Raw genomic sequence first — 22,625 nt, 5'->3', positions numbered from 1 at the left:
GGCAATCTGTGCCTTAGCTTTATAGGAGCCTCCTGTAAGGAGTGGTCCGTAGGTCTGTTGTCCCGATGAGCAGCAACCCGGATTTCCTTCCTATAAACCTCGGCTCCTACCTCCTCTCTGAGGCCATCCTTTCTGGAGAAAAACCAGAGGGTCTGCAAAGGGAGAAGAAGCTGCTTAGTCACCTAGGATCTCCGGGATTGTGTTAGCTGCCTGAGGATCCTGATGTACCTTGGCTGATTTGTGGCCCTAAGCCCTCTCTTCATCCTTTGACACCTCAGTCAGACTTTTGGAATTGAGAGAAACGTCGCGAGGATTGGAGGTGTTGAGGATACAACAAAGAACAAAACGGACAAAAATCTCCAGCATGGGACTTGTATCCTGGGGGCTTCGTGTGTGTGTGAGAGAGAGAGAGACAAAGAGAGATAGAGAGATACCCGACCTGTGACCTGACAGGGCCAGTTTCAGTGGGATGGTTTGCTTGAAAGCCTAAACCCAGTGGGTTTAAGAGAGAGTGGGGGGAGAGGAATTGAGGGTAGCCGGACCTTCCCAGGTGGTGCTAGTAGTAAAGAACTTGCCTGCCAATGCAGAAGACATAGGAGACTTGGGTTCAATCCCTGGGTCCGGAAGATCCCCAGGCAGAGGGCATGATAACCTACCCCAGTATTCTTGTCTGGAGAATCCCATGAACAGAGGAGCCTGGCAGGCTACAGTCCATGGGGTCGCAAAGAGTCGGACACAACTGAAGCGATTTAGCACAGGGGAAACTTCCCCGAGGAGCAGAGCAAGAGAGAGTGGTAATAGAAGAGAGGGAAAGAGGAGTGGAGTTAAGAGAGGATTTACTTTTTTCTTTTTCTTAAGATGGGAGGTTTTTGTTTGCTTATGGTAGCGACCTAGTAAAGAGGAAGAAATTAATGATATAGGACAGAGAGGGGAGAATTGTTGGTAAGAACCAACTGGCCAGACTGCTGTTGTGGGAATGAAGGCTGAGTGTTCGACAAGCTCTAAGTGACACAGACTGACATGGCCTTGAGCAGCCAAATGCACTGATGATTTGCAAATGGTGTCAGGCTCCAGCTTTCAGGCTGCCTTCTCTGTTTGTAGAAGAAATGGACTTTTTGGAACATGATATTTCAGATGTTCTTTGGGCATATGGGTGTCCAAAAAACAAGATGCTACTAAATACGACACAGCCAACAATCAGAAAAATAGAAATAATCTTTCATGAACAGTTAGGTGAAATACCGTTTCAACTGCAATTAAAATGAAGGGGAATTTCAGGTTAAACAGTAGTTGAAGAACTTAGCTATGTAAATGTAAAATCACCCAAGGAACACATACGAAGTACCACAGTGATGGCAACAGATAACACTGGAAGAATCTCAGGAATAACATAAAAAGTTAGGGGAAATGAGTTTTAAAAAAATAAGCACCTTCCCTGACCCTCCAAATCCTTTTCTAATAGGTGTCATTTTATCCTTCTCACTAAAATAGTGCAGTGAAGATGGTGGAGAGAAGCAGATGGATTCCAGAGATCTAAGCACATAGAATTTGAAGGAGATGGAACTTAAAACCTTCAAAGGAACTCCAATTACAGCCAGATAAGTCCAAATCCTTGCATGCATCTAGCTCTGCTTACTTCTACTCCCAAGGCATCAGGCAAACTAGTTTTCTTTCCATCTCTTGATTATACCAAGCTCATTTCTGCCTCAGGGCCTTTATACCTGCTGCTCCTGCCTCCAATGTTTTAGACATGGCTTCTGCTTCCCATTCAGGTCTCAGCTAAGATGTCACTTTCTCAGACAGGCTATTCTTCACAGCATTTACCACTCCTGCAGTGATTCTGTTGCAGTGTCTGGAATGCTATAAGACTGCTCAGGGCCCTTCAGGGTCTTACCTATCTCTTGATGGCCCCAATCTAACCAAGTAACTTCCTTGCTTCAGTCCCTTCATGATAAAGTGTAAACCAGTTAATGTGGCTCCAGCTTACTTTGCCAGTCTCATCTCTTTTACTCTTCTTTTTGAGCTTGACTGAATTTTTTTTTAGTCCCCCAATTGCATGGTATTCTCTCTCGTTTCCAGGTCTTTCCATAGGCTGTTCCTTCCATGATAGGTTACATTTTCTTATAGGATCCTTTATCCTCCTATGACAAAGCAGTTAACAATACACTGATTGAGCACACAGATAATTGAGCCAGACAGCCTGGCTCTGGTTCTCAGCCCCATTATTTACGGTGTGGCCCAGGGCAAGTAACTTCTCTTTACTGCAGTTTCCTCATCTATAAAACAGGCATAATGATTACTGTTATGTTATAAAAGAGGGTTGTTACAATTAAGAGTACTTATATGTGTAAAGTGGGCTTTTCCCGTGCCTCAGATGGTAAAGAATCTGCCTGCAATGAAAACGACCTGAGTTTGATCCCTAGGTCAGGAAGATCTCCTGGAGGAGGGAATGGCTCCCTATTCCAATATTCTTGCCTGAAGAATTCCATGGACAGAGGAGCCTGACGGGCTACAGTCCATGGGGTTGCAAAGAGTCAGACACGACTGAGCAACTTTCACACACACACACATATGTGTAAAGTGTTTACTTAGAACAGTGCTAGGCACATTGTAAATGCTGTGTGCCTGCTCCTATTATTATATGTCCTCTACTAGGCTATAAGTTCTATGAGAACAAAGAATATATATAATTTGTGTGTGTGTGTGTATATATATATATATGTCACTACTGTGTCTCCTGCACCTAGAACAGTGTCTGGCACATTGTTCAGTGAGTGAATAAATTATATCTTTCTTTGGATTGGTGCTCCCTTGGTGGTGTCAACACAGTTTCAGCAGTATGAGATATTATTATACATCTTCTTATATCCAGTGTTAGTGGGAAAGGGCAACAGACTTTCCCAGAGGAACTCTGGATTTTTGACTCTGACTGGGTAACATGCCCATCCATGAAACAACCATTCTAACTTAAGGAATGTTATGAGCTGAATGACTTGGGATCGAGCTTATGTGCTCATCCACATGGTCTGAAAATGGAGTAGGGGTGATTTTTTGAATGATTATCATGAGATATAGTGAGTGAACGCTTGGTAGACAAAAAACAAATCACAATTCTGCCCTGGGTAAGAAATTTAAATAGGGAAATGGTTCCAGAGATCCTTAGAGTTCAAATATTAGAAGATATGTCATCTCCATATAGACTGCAGCAGGCCTTCCCTGGGACTGCATGTGGTGGGGGAGTTAAGAAGGCACAGTTCCCAGAAGTTTCAGGGTCAGCTATGGCTTTCTTTTTAGTCATCCATTCATCAGGACATAGTGTCGATATTAATTCTTCTTCCTTTCTGGCTCTGCAATTCCCCTCTGGTGCCAAATGTGCTCTCATTCCAAAGGATAATACTTTTGCAAATAATAACTCTTGGTTTCTATCCCTCCAGACTCTGAATTGTAGAGAGGAGACTGGGCTAGAGGAGGAAGGAAGAGTCATGGTAATAAGGAGAGTTTAGTTTTGTATCTCCTCTTCCCTCTGACTGCAGTGCATTGGCTGCAGCTTTCAAGTTTGTATTGTTGAGGGGAATTCCCTGGATCCCCAGTGGTTAGGACTCCTCACTTTTACTGACCAGGATCCAGGTGCCATCCTTGGTTGGGGAAGTAAGATTCCACAAGCCATGAGATATGGCCAAAAAAAAAAAAAGTTTGCATTGTTGAATTCCTGGGACTGAACTGAGCCTAGTCTCTTGTTGGGTTATGCTAAGGCAAAGGTCTAGGTGGTGGTCTAGGGGCTGATAGCTGGTTTTCCTTGGGCTAAAGGCCTGCTGCTGCTGCTGCTAAGTCACTTCAGTCGTGTCTGACTCTGTGGGACCCCACAGACGGCAGCCCATCAGGCTGCCCCGTCCCTGGGGTTCTCCGGGCAAGAACAATGGAGTGGGTTGCCATTTCCTTCTCCAATGCATGAAAGTGAAAAGTGAAAGTGAAGTAGCTCAGTCGTGTCCGACCCTCAGCAACCCCATGGACTGCAGCCCACCGGGCTCCTCGGTCCATGGGATTTTCCAGGCAAGAGTACTGGAGTGGGGTGCTATTGCCTTCTGCGGGGCTAAAGGCCTAGTTTTTACCAATTTGCAAGAGTCAGGCTCACAATAAGAGTTGGAAAGTAGGGAACTATTAACCTGATAAGCCCCTTGATGGCACATATGAGATCCCCGGAGCGTTTTCATCCCATAAACTGTATGTGCTTGATAAACAGACTGACCTTAGCCGTGTCCCTGTGCATTCTAGGTGTAGTCAGCTCCCTGAGAAAGTCCCCAGGGCTTCTGAGTGTATTCAGGGATGTCAAAGTTACACAGTTACCCCTCAATGCATTTTAGATGTGATCGTATTCTTGAAAGAAACCTAAACGGTCATCTCAGAGCATTCAATCCTTTAAGTGCAAGCGGGATCCAGAATCCTGGAAGTACGATTAAGTCTACGGCCCCTATGGGCACCGCGTTTAGTAACCCACGCTACCTTCCAGAAGCCTGAGACGCTGCCTGAGACGCTGGGGCAGCCACCAGAGCCTCTAAGCTTACTAAGTCCTCTAAGCCAGCGGCCATGTCTACCTGAGACCCAGGGGTCCAGGGCATCAGGCACTGAAGCAGACGCCCCCAGTGCGGGCTGCGCAGGCGCGGACGACCCGAGAGGGCCCCGGCGCTCCAGGCTGCGCAGGCGCAGGAGCGGGTCCCGGCGAGTCCCGACGGCGGCGGCGGTGACTGAGGGGCCGGGGCGTGTAGCAGCGGTGGCGGCGGCGGGCGGCAACGGAGCAGCCATGAGGGCCGGGCCCAGTCACCGACAGTGAGTGGTGGTGGGCGCAGGGTGGGCGACAGGAGGGAGAGGGTAACCTGGTGGAGGGATACTTCGACTTGCGGGGAGTGGGCTCTGCCTGTCGGAGGCGAAGGGGCGTGGGGGAGGGACAGTTTGAGGTGATGGTGGGAGGATTCGGGGCACGGTGGGCAGCTCGCCAGCGCCAGGGCTGGACGGCTTCGGGGAGGTCAGGGGGTGCGCGCTGCAGAGTGAAGGAGTCCACCGCAGGGGCAGTGTCCGGCGCTCCGCCGTGTGTCATCGTCCCTTCCCCCAGGAGCTTTCGGTCGCCTCTCCCTTTCCGCTTCTTTCAGAGAATGATCTCGGGGTGGTAGGGGGGAGGGTAGTGGAGGATGAAAGCCCTGCAGGAGCTGAAGAAGACAACTCTGGTCCAGGCGGGGAAGAGCCGGTCGCCCGGAGTAATAGGCTACTCTGGGTAGAGGGTGGGGGTCCTTTAAAGCTGGGAGGGGTCTAGGGAAAAGAGCTAGGAGCTTAGCGTCCGACTGGTTCGAATCCACGTCCATCGCTGGTTAAAGCTGATAGATAACCTTGGGCAGGTCCCACTTAACCTTTCTGAACCTCGGGAAGATGTAATGTGTTTCAACGGGCTCTTGCAAGCATCACGTATGTGATTGAGTTCGTTTATAAAAACTGTAAATTGTGAGTACTGTGTCGAGGTTGCTGTGTCACCAGCAGTATCACTGGATTTTAGAATTTACCGTTATTAACGGAATGACTGATTTCTTTGTCAAGGCGAAGCATGTTGTTTGTAAAAGCGATCGGCACAGACGTGTTTCTTTATCGGCTCAGCAGATCCTGTGCAGAAATACCAGTTTGTTCTCTGATGTGACACATTAGCCATCAGACAGACTTGTGTAGGAAAAATGCCATACTCTCAGGCATTTTTTTTTTTTTTTTTTTACAAATGGTATATAGCTCCTCACCCAAGAGGGAGGCAATAGAGACTGGAAGGCCAATCTGTTAAATGCTTTGTGAACACAGCCTGTTCGGTTCCCTTGTAGCATAGTGGTACTAACCTGCTTTATTCTGAATTGAAAAAAAAAAAAAAAACTAGTTTGAGACAAACTGGGAGGGGTGCACAGTGAGGGATGTGCAAGTACAGTTTTGTTTTGTTTTTGTAGTTTGTTATTTTTTTAATTGTAAAAATGTTTTTCTTTGCAAGAGTCTCTGGTTGCCCCAGGGCCCTGTGTCTGTTTTGGAGGTCAGATAGCATATAGCTGCTTTTTAGGCTCCACTTTTTGTTACCCTGCTTGTGGAAACATCCAGGGTGGAGTGTCTCTCAGAGAAAGACAGAAGCAGCTGTGCAGAAGCCTGAGAGGTGACTGGTTTGTTTCTAAGGGGCCGAAGGAGCATTCCTGAGGCTCTGTCGTTGTTCTCCTTGTTTAGGATAGACAAAGCAGAGGACAGAGTTAAACTGTGTACTTGGAGAGAGAGAAAAAATGGCTTTCTAGTCACAGCTTTTGAAAGAGAGGTGAAACTCCTTTCAAAAGGATGGAAAGAGATGATGCTTCAGCTCTGCCAGCTCTGAGGATGGAGAGCTTGAAATGGCAAGGTCTTTTGGAAATTAGTGAGATTTATCTTTCATCTGACCAAAGGTAGGGAGTAGCTAGCTGTATTAGATCCTTGAAGGTTCACAGATAAGGGGAATGAATTATTTTATAGGAATGGGGAAATGAACCCTCATTGCCTTTAACTTCTCTGTCTGGTCAAATGTGTTTTACTTCTCTTTCTTGGAAATACACAGTAATAGATCATTTTAAACTTTCTGCTCTAGTTGCTTGGCTTTTCCAATAAATTCTTCATCCATAACAGAGGATAGTTTCTTTTTCTTATTTAGAAGATAGTTTAAAAAAGAGTTTGTTACTGTTGTCATAGGTCATTTACAGGATTCGAATTTATTCTGTCTTTGTCTACCACATGGACGATGAAGTAGAGGTGTAAAAATGTTAGAACTAACCTAACCATCTTATTTTGAGTAGTTGTACATTTATTTTTAATTGTGATGATGCATTTTCTCCTCTATTGGAAATTTCCATCAGTTCAGACAAGTCCATAAATGCCATCCCTATTACGTTAAAATGATAGAGGTTTGTTCAGCTGTGATGAGAATTTCCTGTCCTCTCCTTCTTTTCTCTTTCCTGTTGTGGTTCCTTTTATGTAGTAGATTACTGTTACAGAACAGGGAGTCTTCCCCTGAGGGAGAGAAAGGGGATGGTCAGTGCCTTGATTGCCTGTTGCAAGAGCTAAAATAAAAGGAATAAGGTTTACCAGCTCATGTTCATTCTGATAAAATGAATCATTTTTCTTAAAAAAAAAGCAAGCATCTCATGCCTCGGGGGAACCCTTTTTAAAGCAGTCTATTTAAAAACAAAATTATGGTGTTTTTACCTCCCTCTCTTTTTCTTTTACTGAAAATATTTGCTTGCAAACAGAACCTTTGTTTCTTCAGATCCTTTCTGATCTTGCCACCCATTCCTTAACTGGTCTCTTTTGTGATATTTTTATAATCGCTAATTAATAATACGGAGAAGGCAATGGCAAGCCACTCCAGTACTCTTGCCTAGAAAATCCCATGGACGGAGGAGCCTGGTAGGCTGCAGTCCATGGGGTCGCTACGAGTCAGACGTGACTGAGCGACTTCACTTTCCCTTTTCACTTTCATGCATTGGAGAAGGAAATGGCAACCCACTCCAGTGTTCTTGCCTGGAGAATCCCAGGGACGGGGGAGCCTGATGGGCTGCCGTCTATGGGGTCACACAGAGTCGGACACGACTGAAGTGACTTAGCAGCAGTAGCAGCAATTAATAATAAGAGCAGAAGGATTTTTTTTTGTCATTTGTTTTGGTTCTTGATAGAGTGCTAACAACTTTAAAGGAATATTATATGAGAAAATGTTTAAAAGGGAAAGTAAAGAGGAGAGTGGATTTGTTTATTTTTTATTTACTCAGTTTTTAAATTGAAGTAGAGTTGATTTGCAATGTTGTGAGAAGAGTGGGTTTAACTTAGTGAATCTGTAAGTTGATTGTGATGTTTTGAGGGTAAAGGATTCAAGAATGGACCTGTGGTTCAGAGGACCTCTTGAAGAGCAGGGTTTGCTAACCAGTGTTTATTTATTTAGCACAGTTGTTGGCTTAGAATACCTGCTCGTTAATATTTGCCAAAGGGAAAATAATAGCAGTATGTAATCAGAAAACTTGGGTTCAAATCTTCTGCAACTTTGTGTATCTTTGAATAAGCTTACTCACGTATCTTTGCCTGTTTTCTCATCTATAAACCAAAGATGATAATTGTACTTACTTCATGAGGTTGTTGTGAAGGTTAAGTGTGTTAATGCATATAAAGTGTTTAGAATGGTACCTGACACTTAGTAAATGCGAAAGTGAAAGTGAAGTCACTCAGTCGTGTCTGACTCTTTGCTACTCCATGGACTGTAGTCTTCCAGGCTCCTCCGCCCATGGGATTTTCCAGGCAAGAATACTGGAGTGGGTTGCCATTTCCTTCTCCAGGAGATCTTCCCGACCCAGTGATTGAACCCGAGTCTCCCGCATTGTAGGCAGACGCTTTACTGTCTGAGCCACCAGGGAAGTCCTTAGTAAATGCTAAATGAATGTTAATTATTACTAGTGTTCGTTGGATACTCACTCTCTTTGTGCCCAAATCACAGGTCAGAGTTGATGATGACTTAGCTCCTGCCCTCTGCTAGTTCACAGTCTAGTGAAGAAAACAGAGCTATACAAAGTAATTATAATGGAATTCAATTCCTTATTTCATCAAATCTATGGTGCCAGTGATTGTAAGTCTCACAGTTATTTTGCATACCACTAAGGAAACTGAACTGAACTGAAGGAAGAAGAAATGCTACTAATGAGACTGGCATGCTGTTGGTTGCATCCTGTTTTTCGGAGAAATGTGGTGGAAAAAAGCCTATCTTAGAATTGATGGAAGGACTTCCCTTGTGGTCCAGTAGTTAAGACTGTGAACTTCCACTGCAGGGGCAGTGGAATCATTGGTATGATTCCTGATCAGGGAACTAAGATCTCGCATGCTGCACACCCCCCAAAAAATGATGGAGTAAGAGTTGATGGAAGGGCTGGATTCAGGTATTGTTAGTAAAGGCCTCTACATCGAACTTGTTTGATAGGCCCTCACAGATGGACATGGAAGATAGGACATTCCAAGCAGACAGTGAGGTCTGAAAATGGGAAAGGGAAGGGCATTATTGATGTGTGCCACCATATCAGGACAAGCAGCAGGAGGAAATGAGCTAAGATTTTGGCAGAGCAACATTGTCTAATGCAGCAGAGCAGGACAGGAAGCTTGGAACATTTTCAGAAGTGTCATAAGCCTAATTCTGGGATCTAAACTCCTAAAATATTATCACAACTCTAGATAGATGGTTCTGATACAATAAACTGAGAAGTGAGAGTATGTGTGAGAAGTGAAATGGCCAGGGGAAGGGCTGAAGCTTTACAGCTGACGAGAGTGGGGATAAGTGTGAAGTTGCTGTACTCTTGGTGTGAGGTGAACGCTTTCTTGGCAGAGAAGTGTTTAATATCTATTTCTGTCTTTTCACTGCCTGTCAAGGTCTTGATTGTGTCCATTTTAGAGCTGTGCAACTCAAGAGTGAAAAGAGTGAATACAACTTGAGAGGAGAAATGCTAAATTTTATTAAAGATAGATTTAATACAAGGAGAATAATAAATTACTAGATTTGATAGTTCAGTTGCAAAATGATGATTTGGTTCATCACTGGAGTAACTGTTTCATGGGAAAATATAGGTCATTTAAGGAGTGATTTAATACTTACTCAAGGGTTGGTGATTAAAAAAAAAAAGACTTAAGGGAATTTCCAGGTGGTCCAGTATTTAGGACTCTGCACATCCACTGCAGGATTGCAGGGGACACAGGTTTGATCCCTGGTCAGGGAACTAAAATCCCAAATGCCATGCAGCATAGCCAAAATAATAATAGTAAAAGACCCAGAAGAAAAGACTTTGGTATTAATTTTCTAGTGACTAACCCTGAAGCAATTTGGGAAAAATATATAAAACTAAAAATATCATAAAGTATGAATTTCTGTAGTGTCTTTTTTTTTTCCCACCAGTAAGCCAAAACAAGTCTTTAAGTTTTTGGATTCTAGTCTCATTGAAAAATGTTGATGGTAATCCTCAGCAATCAGATTCAGCAAACACTGAAGTGCCTACTGTGTGTTAGGCATTGTGGTAGACACTGGGAATTAAAATGTGAATGACATGATCTGTGTTTTTAAGGTGCTCACATTTTATTTGGAGGCTGACAAATACATAGTTACCAGTATAGTAAGTGCTGTCATAGAGATCTCTACTAAGAGTTATAGGAGCTCTGGTTCTGCCTGATGGTGGGAAAGGAAGGTTGGAGAAGGCTTCCTGGACGAAGAAGCGATCAGGTCTTGAGGAATGAATGCTGTTTGGCTGCTTCAACAGAAAAGGATTGGAGAAGATAGTATTTCAAGCTTAGAGAACAACTTGCACAAAGCTATGAGTCTATACTGGGAAGGCCAGTGGCTTAATGTGCGTAGGTCAAGGGGTACGAGGTAGGAGTGGAAGGAAGTGAGGTGAAAGATGGGTTGGAGTCTGATTGTGGATGATCTTATCGAGGGATCTGAATTTTATTTTGTAGGTGCTCGGCAGTCATGGGAGAGTTTAGATCACTGTTTAGGAAAAGTGACACTGATGGATAAACAATCGGTTGCTACTGTATAGCACAGGAAACTATATTCAATATCCTGTGACAAACCAGAATGGTAAAGAATATGAAAAAGGATATCTCTATATTTCTCTCTCTCTCTAGGTAACTGAATCACTTTGGTGTATAGCAGAAATTAACACAACATTGTAAATCAACTATACTTCAGTAAAATAAAAAGAAAGGTGTGGAAGTTAGATTTTTAAAAGGAGAAATTGGCTGCAGGGAGACAGTTGGTTATGAGACTGGTATGATGGTCGTTTGAGAGATATTGAAGACCTCAGGTAGTGGAATTGTAGACAGATTAAACAGCTTTTTAGGAGACTGACTAGAAGGGTCTTACTGACTTTATGTTGAGGAAGGTGTCAGGGAGAAGTTGTCCAAGATGGATTTAAAATTACTTGCTTGGGCTACTAAGTGGATGGTGATGTCATTAACTAAGGTAGGGAATAGAGGAGTAAGAGGGTGTTCCATTTGAGGGAAAATGAGATCGATTTTGGTATGTCAGATTTGAGGTGTCTGGGAAATCCAGGAGCAAATGTCTAACAGGCTTTGGATATTTGGATCTCGAGTTCAGTAGAAAGCGTTAGAATCTCCATAGAATGGAGATGCAGACCAAGAAATCATTAGGGTGTAAGTCATAGTTAAAGCCAGTGTAATGACCCTGTGAGTCTAAGGTCCAGTAGCTTAATGTGCTGATCATTCACATTGTCTAGAGAGATCGGCTAAATGAGGATGTGGCACTCAGTACTTTCTCAATAGTAGTCCATACTTAGCTTTACATTTTTTAATGCGTTATACACTTGGCTTAAATTATCAGCTTTTAGGTTGCAAAGAATAAAACACAAAACCTCTCATCTTAGTGGAAAAAAATGGTAACATTTTTTCTTTTTTACCTCTTTATTATGGAAAAATTTAAATAAGTGCAAGAGTAGACAGAACAGCATAAGAAGCCCCTGTCACCCTGCTACAGCTACAGTAAGTGTCAGCTCATGCCCATCTGGCTCCATCTGTATAGCCTGTACCCTCTAACCCACCTACATTATCTTTTTAAAATCCAGAATATCATAATCTCATGAATAAATATTTCAGTATGTAGCTCTAAAAGATAAGGACTAAAAAGAAATTCCACCAAAAATTAGCACTCATTTCTTAATAGCATCAGTTATCCAGTCAGTTTTCACATTTCCCCAGTTATCTCAGTAATTTTTCAACTGTTTGGAACAGTATCCAGATAGGTTCGTACAGAATGATTTTCATATATCTACTATTTATCATTTAATTTATAGCTTTGCTCTCTGTCTCTTCATGTATTCATTGAAATCTTTCCTATTTAAAAGCTGCTATCACCTTCTAATCTGTTGGAGGTATATATATATATGTGTGTGTGTATAATTGAATCACTTTGTTGTACACCTGAAACTAACACAACTTTGTAAATCAGATATACATCAGTTAAAAAAAAAAAGACTATCCACCACATGATTGGATTTATATGACATTCTGGAAAACTCAAAACTGTAGGGACAGTGGAGAACAGATCAGATTGGGTTAAAGGTATGTGAAGTGTTTGACTCCAGAAGGGTAGCATGAGAGTATTTTCGGAAGGTGATGAAACTGTTCTGTATCTTGATTATGGTTATAGTTATATGACTATGCATTTGTGAGAACTCTTAGAACTGAACACTAATTTTACTGTGTAAAATTTTTTTAAAAAGGAAATCTGAGGGTAGAAGACTTTAAAGAAATCTTTAAAGACATTCAAGAATTCCATAAATATGACTTCTTAAATGTATTGGAATTTTTAACTTAATTTTATTTCTTTTATGAATATATTTAAAATAAAAGATACATAGTGGAAATTTTAGATCCTTTTAGTTTATTTTATTTTAAAATGCAATCGTGTATTCTGATTTTAACACATCAGGAATACATTACCAGTTATTTTCTGTGTTATGTAAGTTTGCTTATTGCCAAGCACTATGCTACTAGATTTCCTTCTCCATTGTATTCTTCCTCTCCTAGGACACTGCTGTGTCACTTAAAGATATTTTCTGTACTTGGTGCATGAAAAAATATTCACCAGTGAGATATCTCACATTAACTGAGGGATATGTGAATCTCATCCAAAATCTGGCTAAGCTGTCTGTTTTACTAGGGATGACTTAATGGACTGAAGCTTGGATACTTAGAATATTGTGGCAGGAGACATCCATGATATTCTTGGAAGTTGTGTATTATAGCTTCCAGGTGAGAGTGGATTTTCTGATTTGGGAACACATTGAGGAAATTGGCTGTGATTTTTAGGCAGCTGGACCAGGTCCAATATTGATTAACAGTATTGCACCCCTCTGCTGGGCATCCATCCTCTTCCCTTTGCTGCTGCTTTTTTGGTGAGAGATGGTTTTAGATATTTGCTAGTGTGTATGGATCATGTCTCTACTCTAACCTTTTTTTCCCTCCACAACTACTCTGGTTTTCTACCAGATCTCAAATTTCTAAGTAGGACTTCTATTTAGATAAAATAAGATCATTCCTCTTAGTAGGGGATTGTTGGGTGTCTAATTAGGCTTCCCTATCTCACCTAAATAATTGCCTGTTCTTGGTAAATCAATAATCCAGTTATCTCTAGTCCTGTAATGTTATTCTTTCCCCTACCTTTCAAAGGCTATCATGTGGAAATTTTCTTTCTTTCTTTCACACCTACAGAGTTTACTATATTCATGTTGGCCTTTCCGTTTTTCACTATACTGTTAATTCTCTGTGACCTTGCTGCATCACTGTTTCTCTTTCATCTAATCTTTAGTCTTTCTGTCTTTATTTTTTCTTTTCACAGGTAATGTAATTCACTACACACACAGGCAAATCACCTAAATCTCTAGATTTAACTCAAATCTCTTTCTCTGTCTTTCCCTCTCCCTTGTCCCTTCCCTCCTAGAATCGAGGCCTATATTTCCAAAACCCACCTAGACATCCCATAGGCACCACAGAATTAATTATCTTCTCCATGAAATCTAAACATTCTAGATTTCCTGCCTAGTTGAATGATATTAAAAGCCTCTTGATGAAAGTGAAAGAGGAGAGTGAAAAAGTTGGCCTAAAGCTCAACATTCGGAAAACTAGGTTCATGGCATCTGGTCCCATCACTTCATGGGAAATAGATGGGGAAACAGTGGAAACAGTGTCAGACTTTTTATTTTTTTGGACTCCAAAATCACTGCAGATGGTGATTGCAGCCATGAAATTAAAAGTCACTTACTCCTTGGAAGGAAAGTTATGACCAACCTAGATAGCATATTAAAAACAGAGACATTGCTTTGCCCACAAAGGTCTGTCTAGTCAAGGCTATGGTTTTTCCAGTGGTTATGTGTGGATTTGAGAGTTGGACTGTGAAGAAAGGTGAGTGCTGAAGAATTGATGCTTTTGAACTGTGGTGTTGGAGGAGACTCTTGAGAGTTCCTTGGACTACCGGAGATCCTACCAGTCCATCCAAAAGGAGATCGGTCCTGGGTATTCATTGGAAGGACTAATGCTGAAGCTGAAACTCCAATACTTTGGCCACCTCATGCGAAGAGTTGACTCATTGGAAAAGACTCTGATGCTGGGAGGGATTGGGGGCAGAAGGAGAAGGGAACCACAGAGGATGAGATGGCTGGATGGCATCACCAACTGGATGGACATGAGTTTGGGTAAAGTCCAGGAGTTGGTGATAGACAGGGAAGCCCAGTGTGCTGTGATTCATGGGGTTGCAAAGAGTCGGACACGACTGAGCGACTGAACTGAACTGAATAGCCACACAGTTGCCTAAATAAAAAACTCTGGACTTGACATTAGTTCTTTTCCTTTATCATTCGTATCTGGTTGATACCTAGGTCTGATTTTAACCTTTGAGGTCTCCTAAATCTACCTTTTTGTTTCCACACCTGTTGCCAAAGTCTTGGATTAGACCATTTTCATTTCTCACTTGGACAGTTGCAGTGACCTTTTAACTGGTCTGTATGTGTCAGGTTTAATCACCCTTCTGTCAGTCCACCACCCGGTCACAAGAGTGATCTTCCTAAGTTCTGAGACTACTTATTCCCTTTCCCTTTAAGACCCTTCACTACCCACAGTGCCTAATACATAGCAGATGCTTGATTTCATTTTCCTTCCTCCTTTCTTCATCCTATTTTTGCTCCAAGGACAATTCTAAAACAAGCAGACAGACATAACCAATAATCTAGTGAATCTCCTAATTAATCTTTAGGATTTAGCTCATAGTTCATTTCTTCTGTGAAGTCTTCCTAGTTTCCAAAGCAGAATTAGTCATTCCTGCTTCTGGGCTGCTCTGATATTTTAGTACCCTGTTAGCATTACACTTATTATTTAAATGTTTTGTTTCCTCAGTTGGATTGTGAGCTCTTTGCAGATATGGGTTATGTCTTTTTTTATTTAATGTATTTGGCTGCACCTGGTCTTAGTTATGGCATGCAGGATCTTTGCTCTTCATTGTGGCATGCAGAATCTTTAGTTGCAGCATGTGGGATCTAGATCCCTAACCAGAGATTGAACCCAGGCCCCCTCTCTTAGGACCATGAGTGTTAAGCTACTGGACCTAGGTTAGGTCCAGGGAAGGTCCCAGGTTATGTCTTTTTTACCCTCTCCTGACAAGTAAGCTTGCCAAACTTGTTGAGTTTCTAGAATGTGTTGGGCACTAACCATACACTGGTGAACAAAGGCATACACTGCTCTTATGGAGCTGATATTCTAGGAGGGTAAACAGACAACCAACAACTTAAAAAAGAAATCAGTTGCAGAGCATTAAAATAGAGTGATATATTAGAGGATGAATGGATAGCTACTTAAGATTGGGAGAATAGGGAATATGGAATGCCTCTCTGAAGGTATGGCATTTAAAATACAGGAGGATACCAAGATTAGCAGATCAAACATTCCAGTACAAAGCTAAGGAGGAATTAATTCCATATATTCAGTTCATTTCAGTCGCTCAGTTGTGTTTGACTCTTTTCAACCCCATGGACTGAAGCACGCAAGGCCTCCCTGTCCATCACCGTCTCCCAGAGTTTACTCAAACTAATGTCCATTGAGTCGGTGATGCCATCCAACCATCTCATCCTCTGTTGTTCCCTTCTCCCGCCTTCAATCTTTCCCAGCCTCAGGGTCTTTTCAAATGAGTCAGTTCTTCGCATCAGGTGGCCAGAGTATTGGAGTTTCAGCTTCAGCATTTGTCCTTGCAGTGAATGTTCAGGACTGATTTCCTTTAGGATGGACTGGTTGGATCTCCTTGCTGTCCAAGGGACTCTCAAGAGTCTTCTCCAGGGACTTCCCTGGTGGTCCAGTGGTTAAGACTTAGTCTTCCACTACAGGGGGTGCAGGTTCGATCCCTGGTTGGGGAACTAAGATCCCACACAGCTTGTGACCAAAAAAAGAAAACGTAAAACAGAACCAATATTGTAGCAAATGCAATAAAGACTTAAAAAAAAAAAAAAAGAGTCTTCTCCAACACCACAGTTCAGAAGCATCAGTTCTTCTGTGTTCAGCTTTCTTTATGGTCCAACTCTCACATCCGTTCATGACTACTGGGAAAACCATAGTTTTGACTAGACGGACCTTTGTTGGCAAAGTAATGTCTCTGCTTTTTAATATGCTGTCTAGGTTGGTAATAACTTTTCTTCCAAGGAGCAAGCGTCTTTTAATTTCATGGCTGCAATCACCATCTGCAGTGATTTGGGAGCCCCAAAAAATAAATTTTGTCACTGTTTCCATTGTTTCCCCATCTATTTGCCATGAAGTGATGGGACCAGATGCCATGATCTTCGTTTTCTGAATGTTGAGGTTTATGGCAACTTTTTCACTCTTCTCTTTCACTTTCATCAAGTAGCTCTTTAGTTCTTCTTTGCTTTCTGCCATAGGATGGTGTCATCTGCGTATCTGAGGTTATTGCTGTTTCTCCCAGCAATCTTGACTCCAGCTTGTGCTTCATCCAGTCCAGCGTTTCTCATGATGTACTCTCCATATAAGTTAAATAAACAGGGTGACAATATACAGCCTTGACGTACTCTTTTCCCAATTTGGAACCAGTCTGTTGTTCCATGTCCAGTTCTAACTGTTGCTTCTTGACCTGCATTTTCTCAGGAGGCAGGTCAGGTGGTCTGGTATTCCCATCTCTTGAAGAATTTTCCACGGTTTGTTGTGATCCACACAGTCAAAGGCTTTGGCATAGTCAATAAAGCAGAAGTAGATGTTTTTCTGGAACTCTCTTGCTTTTTCAACGATCCAACTGATATTGGCAATTTGATCTCTGGTTCCTCTGCCTTTTCTTTTTTTTTTTTTTTCCTCTGCCTTTTCTAAATGCAGCTTGAACATCTGGAAGTTCACGGTTCACGTACTGTTGAAGCCTGGCTTGGAGACTTTTGAGTGTTACTTTGATGGCGTGTGAGATAAGTGCAATTGTGCGGTAGTTCAAGCATTCTTTGGCATTGCCTTTCTTTGGGATTGGAATGAAAACTGACCTTTTCCAGTCCTATGGCCACTGCTGAGTTTTCCAAATTTGTTGGCATATTAAATGCAGCACTTTCACAGCATCATCTTTTAGGATTGAAATAGCTCAACTGGAATTCCATCACCTCCACTAGCTTTGTTCGTAATGATGCTTCCTAAGGCCCACCTGACTTTGCATTCCAGGATGTCTGGCTCTAGATGAGTGATCACACCATTGTGGTTATCTGGGTCATGAAGATATTTTTTGTATAGTTCTTCTGTGTATTCTCGCTCCCTCTTCTTAAAATCATCTGCTTCTGTTAGGTCCATACCATTTCTGTCCTTTATTGTGCTCATCTTTGCATGAAAATTTCCCTTAGTATCTCTAATTTTCTTGAAGAGATCTCTAGTTTTTCCCATTCTGTTGTTTTCCTCTATTTCTTTGCATTGATCGCCGAGGAAGGCTTTCTTATCTCTCCTTTCTATTCTTTGGACCTCTGCATTCAAATGGGTATACCTTTCCTTTTCTCCTTTGTCTGCTTCTCTGCTTTTCATAGCTTCTCTACTTTTCATACTGTTTGTAAGGCCTCCTCAGACAACCATCTTGCCTTTTTGCATTTCTTTTTCTTGGGGATGGTCTTGATCACTGCCTCCTGTACAATGTCACGAACCTCCGTTCATTGTTCTTCAGGCACTCTATCAGATCTAATCCTTAGAATCTATTTGTCACTTCCACTGTATAATCGTAAGGGATTTGATTTAGGTCATAGCTGAAGGTCTTGTGGTTTTCCCTACTTTCTTCAATTTAAGTCTGACTTCGGCAATAAGGAGTTCATGATCTGAGCCACAGTCAGCTCCTGGTCTTGTTTTTGCTGACTGTATAGAGCTTCTCCATCTTTGGCTGCAAAGAATATAATCAGTCTGATTTTGGTATTGACCATCTGGTGATGTCCATGTGTAGAGTCTTCTCTTGTGTTGTTGGAAGAGGGTGTTTGCTATGACCAGTACTTTCTCTTGGCAAAACTCTGTTAGCCTTCGCCCTGCTTCATTTTGTACTCCAAGGCCAAATTTGCTCGTTACTCCAGATAATTCTTGACTTCCTACTTTTTCATTCCAGTCCCCTGTACTGAAAAGGATCTTTTTTGGGTGTTAGTTCTAGAAGGTCTTGTAGGTCTTCATAGAACCGTTCAACTTCAGCTTTTTCAGCATTATTGGTCGGGGCATAGACTTGGATTACTGTGCTATTGAATGGTTTGCTTTGGAAACGAACAGAGATCATTCTGTTGTTTTTTGAGAATGCATCCAAGTACTGCATTTCGGACTCTTGTTGACTGTGATGGCTACTCCGTTTCTTCTAAGGGATTCTTGCCCACGGTAGTGTTTCATATGTTAGAGGAGCAGAAATAAGGCCAATGTGGGGCTTTGAATATGTTGAGTGAGAGGGAGATGGTGCAAGAAGAGGCCAGAAGGAGATGACATTGACAGCTCGAGTGGTCTGCTTCCTTTGGACACTTTTAAGTAGGGATATGATGTGAGTTGATTTGTAATTTTAAAAAGTTGTTACTTTGGTTACTGTGTGAAACTGGATTGTAGAAGCATCGAGAGTGGAGGCAAGGAGACTAGCTTACAAGGCTGTTGTACTAAATCAGATGAGTTGATGGTGACTATGACTGGGGAAATGGCTGAAGAGCTATAGAAAGGTTGAAGGATATGTGATATCTTTTGGAAGTGAAGTTGACAGGGCTTGCTCAGGGATTGTCAGTAGCCAGAGGGAGTGAGGCAGAGTGAGGAATTATGCATAGGTTCTACATTTATTGGCTGGAGAACTAGATAGGTAAATGGTGATTATTGAGATGGGTAAGACTGTGGCAAAATATATTTGTCAGGAATTCTGTTTTGGTCATGTCAAGTTTGAGCTGTTTGTTAGACAGCCACCTGGAGCTATAGTTGGGTAGAAAAGCCTGGCGTTCCAGGGAGAAGTCTGAGCTGGAATTGTAGAGTCAGAGATCATCAACATGTAGATAGAAGTTGAAGTCATGGAATTCAATCAGGCGGTCACTTAGATTGGTTTGTGTCTAGAGAAGAGAGGTCTGACAGAGGAACAGCCAGTAAGGTGGTAGGAAAACCTGAAAGAATGATGTTATGGAAGCCAGGTAAAGAATATGTAAAGAAGGGAGGAGAACACGATAGGATACCAAATGCTTTCTCAGATAAGAGCAGAGGCGTACCTGTCGGGTATTTGGCAACCTAGAGATTATTGGTAATCTTGAGTAGAACTACTCATTGGAATGGTGGAGACAGATGTCTGATTGTAGTGGATGGAGGGAGCAAATGAGATGAAAAGCATTTGTTTTGTATGATGACATCGAGGTTTTGGGAGGATGTTTCTAAAAACTTCCTGTGCCCATGTTACTAAATCCTTCCCTGTTTGTATTCCAATGTGGTTATATATTTTCATCAAAGCATTACAATTTTAGTGTTTTTGAACCATCATTTTAGGTAGATTTCTGTTTTCTAAAAACCTAGTTTAATGAGCATTACAAGCAATACACATACACTGCTGAATGAATGAGACTGCCTTTAAGGATCAGGTTCCTGATCTTGGAAAAGCAGACTGACTTGACCTTGGCCTTACGATACATCAGTTTTCTCAGCTGTCAAATGAGGATAATGGGACCAGTTTAGCTCAGTGGGCGGTTGTGAGGCATGACTACTAATGAAAATAATTGTAAAACACTTTTGCAAGTTCAAGTGTGATATAAATGCTAAATAATAGTTCTTTATTGGGATGTTGTGAAAATTAGCAACATACTGTCTGTTAGAGCCCTTAAGTTTCTTTTGAGAAAGGTGATATATTTTTATAAATACTATTTGCAGAGAAAATAGCTCAGGATTTGGGAAAAGGCTGCTATCCTAATTTCTGAAATGTAACAGTAATGGAACCATGATGACACAAGTTTTTATTAAAGAGATTATTGCCCAAAGTTTATTATGTTACCATTTTAGAGGATTCATATGACAAGAGTTTTTACCGTCTTGGCTTTTTGATTCAAGTGAGGCTGTGACGGCCACCCTACAGCAGTTAAAATGCTGACTGTTTAAAGGACTGGTGGGAGTGATTTATTATCTATATTTAAAATGTCACAGTCAATCAATAGAACCACTCAAAAAAAAGCATTGAAAAAGCATTTTAATTTATTTTAGGCGACACCATATAGATATTTTAATGCAGGCTTAGGTGATGGCTGCAGTTAGAATTTAAAGAGGGACACGGTGCCGTTTCAGGCAAAACTGGCACTCCTTGTTCCACACCTGCGTCTAAATATAGAATCAGTGGCATCATTACCTGTAATGTACTTAGAAAATGCCTGAAATTTGAATCTGATGAACTAAATTTTTCTCAGCCTCTAAAGTGGCATTAACAATGGAGGAAAACTGGGATGTGGTTCTTTTGATGTTTAAAATAATAAGGGAAATGGTTAAGCAATAGTCTGCTCAGAACTTTACCCTGCTGACAGCTCAGTTGGGATCCTGTGTATTTTTTTTCAGTGGTGGTAGTTTAGTTGCTAAGTCATGTCTGACTCTTTTGATCCCATGGACTATAGCCCACCAGGCTCTTCCGTGGGATTTCCCAGGCAAGAATACTGGAGTGGGTTGCCATTCCCTTCTCCAGGGAATCTTCCCCACCCAAGGACTGAACCTGTTGCAGGCAGATTCTTCACCAACTGAGCCGCCAGGGAAGCCCCCCCACCTTTTTTTTTTTTTCCAGTGGGGACCTGTGTATTGCCAATTTGAAAACAAAGTGGCGTGAAGTTCTTAGCTTTATGTAGGTTGGAATTGAATCTTTTTTTTGGAATTTCAGTTCCACAATCCATTACCTCTTTGTATCAAGGACAAGTAAAAGGTTTAGGTTTCTGTTCCTCTTTGATGGGAAGCCTGTACTTGTGTACTTGTTTTGCCGCACCCAGACATTATTTGCTTTATTTCTGCATTTGGTGTTTGGAAAGGGGCTCCCTGAATGGTCTGCTTCCCCAGCAAAGACATTTGAGTAAGCTTTCTTTCTTGGAGAAGATTTACTTACGAGGTTGTATTTAGGCTTTCTGCTACTTGCTTCCATCATTTGCTTTGCACATTGTAAACTCAGGGATTGGCTTCAGATTCATAGGTAAAGGTTCATCTTAAATTCTTATTTAGTTCCTTCAAATTTGATTTGTGGTTGACCTACAGGTATCCATTCTACTTAACTGTTTCTTTCCCAGAGTATGTATTTCACACAGCTTCTATTTTCCCTTTTGGTTGTTTTTGTTTCTTATTGACTTGTATAAGTTCTTTGTATTTTGTGGCCAATTCTTTATTGTAAATGCTGCAGATATTCTTTAAGACTGTATATAAGAAGTAAGAAAGCAGGCTATTGCATCAAATGCTTATCCCAGATGATATTTGGTTCAAATGTTTGCCTTGGTTATTTGAGCAATGGTAAGCTTCTTTTGTCTCTCTCCTTCCAAAGACGCATAGAAAAGCTCCTTCTGTCTGAAGTAAAGTGTTGGCTCTGTGTTGGTTATAATTTGCTTTTTCTGGCTGGCAGAGCCTTCTTTTTGTTTTCTGTCTTCTGACAGATTATAGGATTGTGGGGAAACAGCGTCCAGGGCTTTTTCAGGAACTGTGCCATTTTATCTACAGGAGAAGCCATTGGCTTTGGCACTAGAGAAGAATTGGCTGTGCATTTAAAGATGCCAAATCATGCTTGATTCACAAGTTTGCTGTCTCATTTTGTGTATGTGTGTGAAACTTTTTTCAGGATGTTGGCTTTTACTTTTTCGACCATGTGCTGTGCTCCATCAGTATGAGAAATCAACAACTTGTTCCTTCTCTCCACTCTCCACCCCCAATATACACAATCCAAACATCCCAAACCATACCAAAAGATGCAGCAGTCATTTTGAGGATTAGGGAAAAATACACCACACAAAAGTTTTCATTGCCCTTTTGGTGACTTTGAGTTTTAATTCTGCTTTATCAGCTAAAGTTTTTGTCTTTCCTATGTAGGCTTGAATTATTTAGATGGGGAAATGATTTGCCAACCAAGATGTTGCTCTACAGAGGCTTTCCACAGGCATTGGTGGAAGCTAATTTTCAGAGTATTCTGTTTCCTAATTTGGGAAACTTAATTTATGAAGACAGAACACATTTAGGAAACTTGTACTTATTTATCCTTGACATACTCTTTTCAGGGGGGTGTAGTGTAATTTATCCTGATTTCAAATAAGAATTTTTATAATCCTGTAAGCAGTCTTACGGAGAAGGCAATGGCAAGCCACTCCAGTACTATTGCCTAGAAAATCCCATGGATGGAGGAGCCTGGTAGGCTGCAGTCCGTGGGGTCGCTACTAGTCGGACACGACTGAGCGACTTCACTTTCACTTTTCACTTTCATACATTGGAGAAGGAAATGGCAACCCACTCCAGTGTTCTTGCCTAGAGAATCCCAGGGACGGGGGAGCCTGGTGGGCTTCCGTCTATGGGGTCACACAGAGTCGGACACGACTGAAGTGACTTAGCAGCAGCAGCAG

General features: G+C 41.7%; 1 protein-coding gene across 4 annotated transcripts in view; it reads left to right on the top strand.

The window, feature by feature from the left end:
* The first annotated feature begins 3,767 nt into the window (after positions 1-3,767).
* FAM222B (family with sequence similarity 222 member B) overlaps positions 3,768-22,625 on the top strand; it is a 61,408-nt gene continuing 42,550 nt past the window's right edge. For 2 of the 4 annotated variants that reach the window (XR_008682716.2, XM_055402166.2), the window contains exon 1: positions 3,769-4,824. The gene's annotated coding sequence lies outside the window, so the exon portion shown is untranslated. Of the gene's footprint in view, positions 4,825-22,625 lie in introns of all 4 variants that reach the window. The other 2 variants (XM_055402195.2, XM_088828720.1) reach the window with 2 other exon arrangements.

Source organism: Moschus berezovskii, chromosome 20 (genome assembly GCF_049115385.1).
Source record: "Moschus berezovskii isolate FMDL1 chromosome 20, NW_MosBer_1.0, whole genome shotgun sequence".
NCBI lineage: Eukaryota > Metazoa > Chordata > Mammalia > Artiodactyla > Moschidae > Moschus > Moschus berezovskii.
The sequence above is the reverse complement of the archived record's forward strand: the minus strand, read 5'-3'. Positions and strand labels throughout refer to the sequence as shown.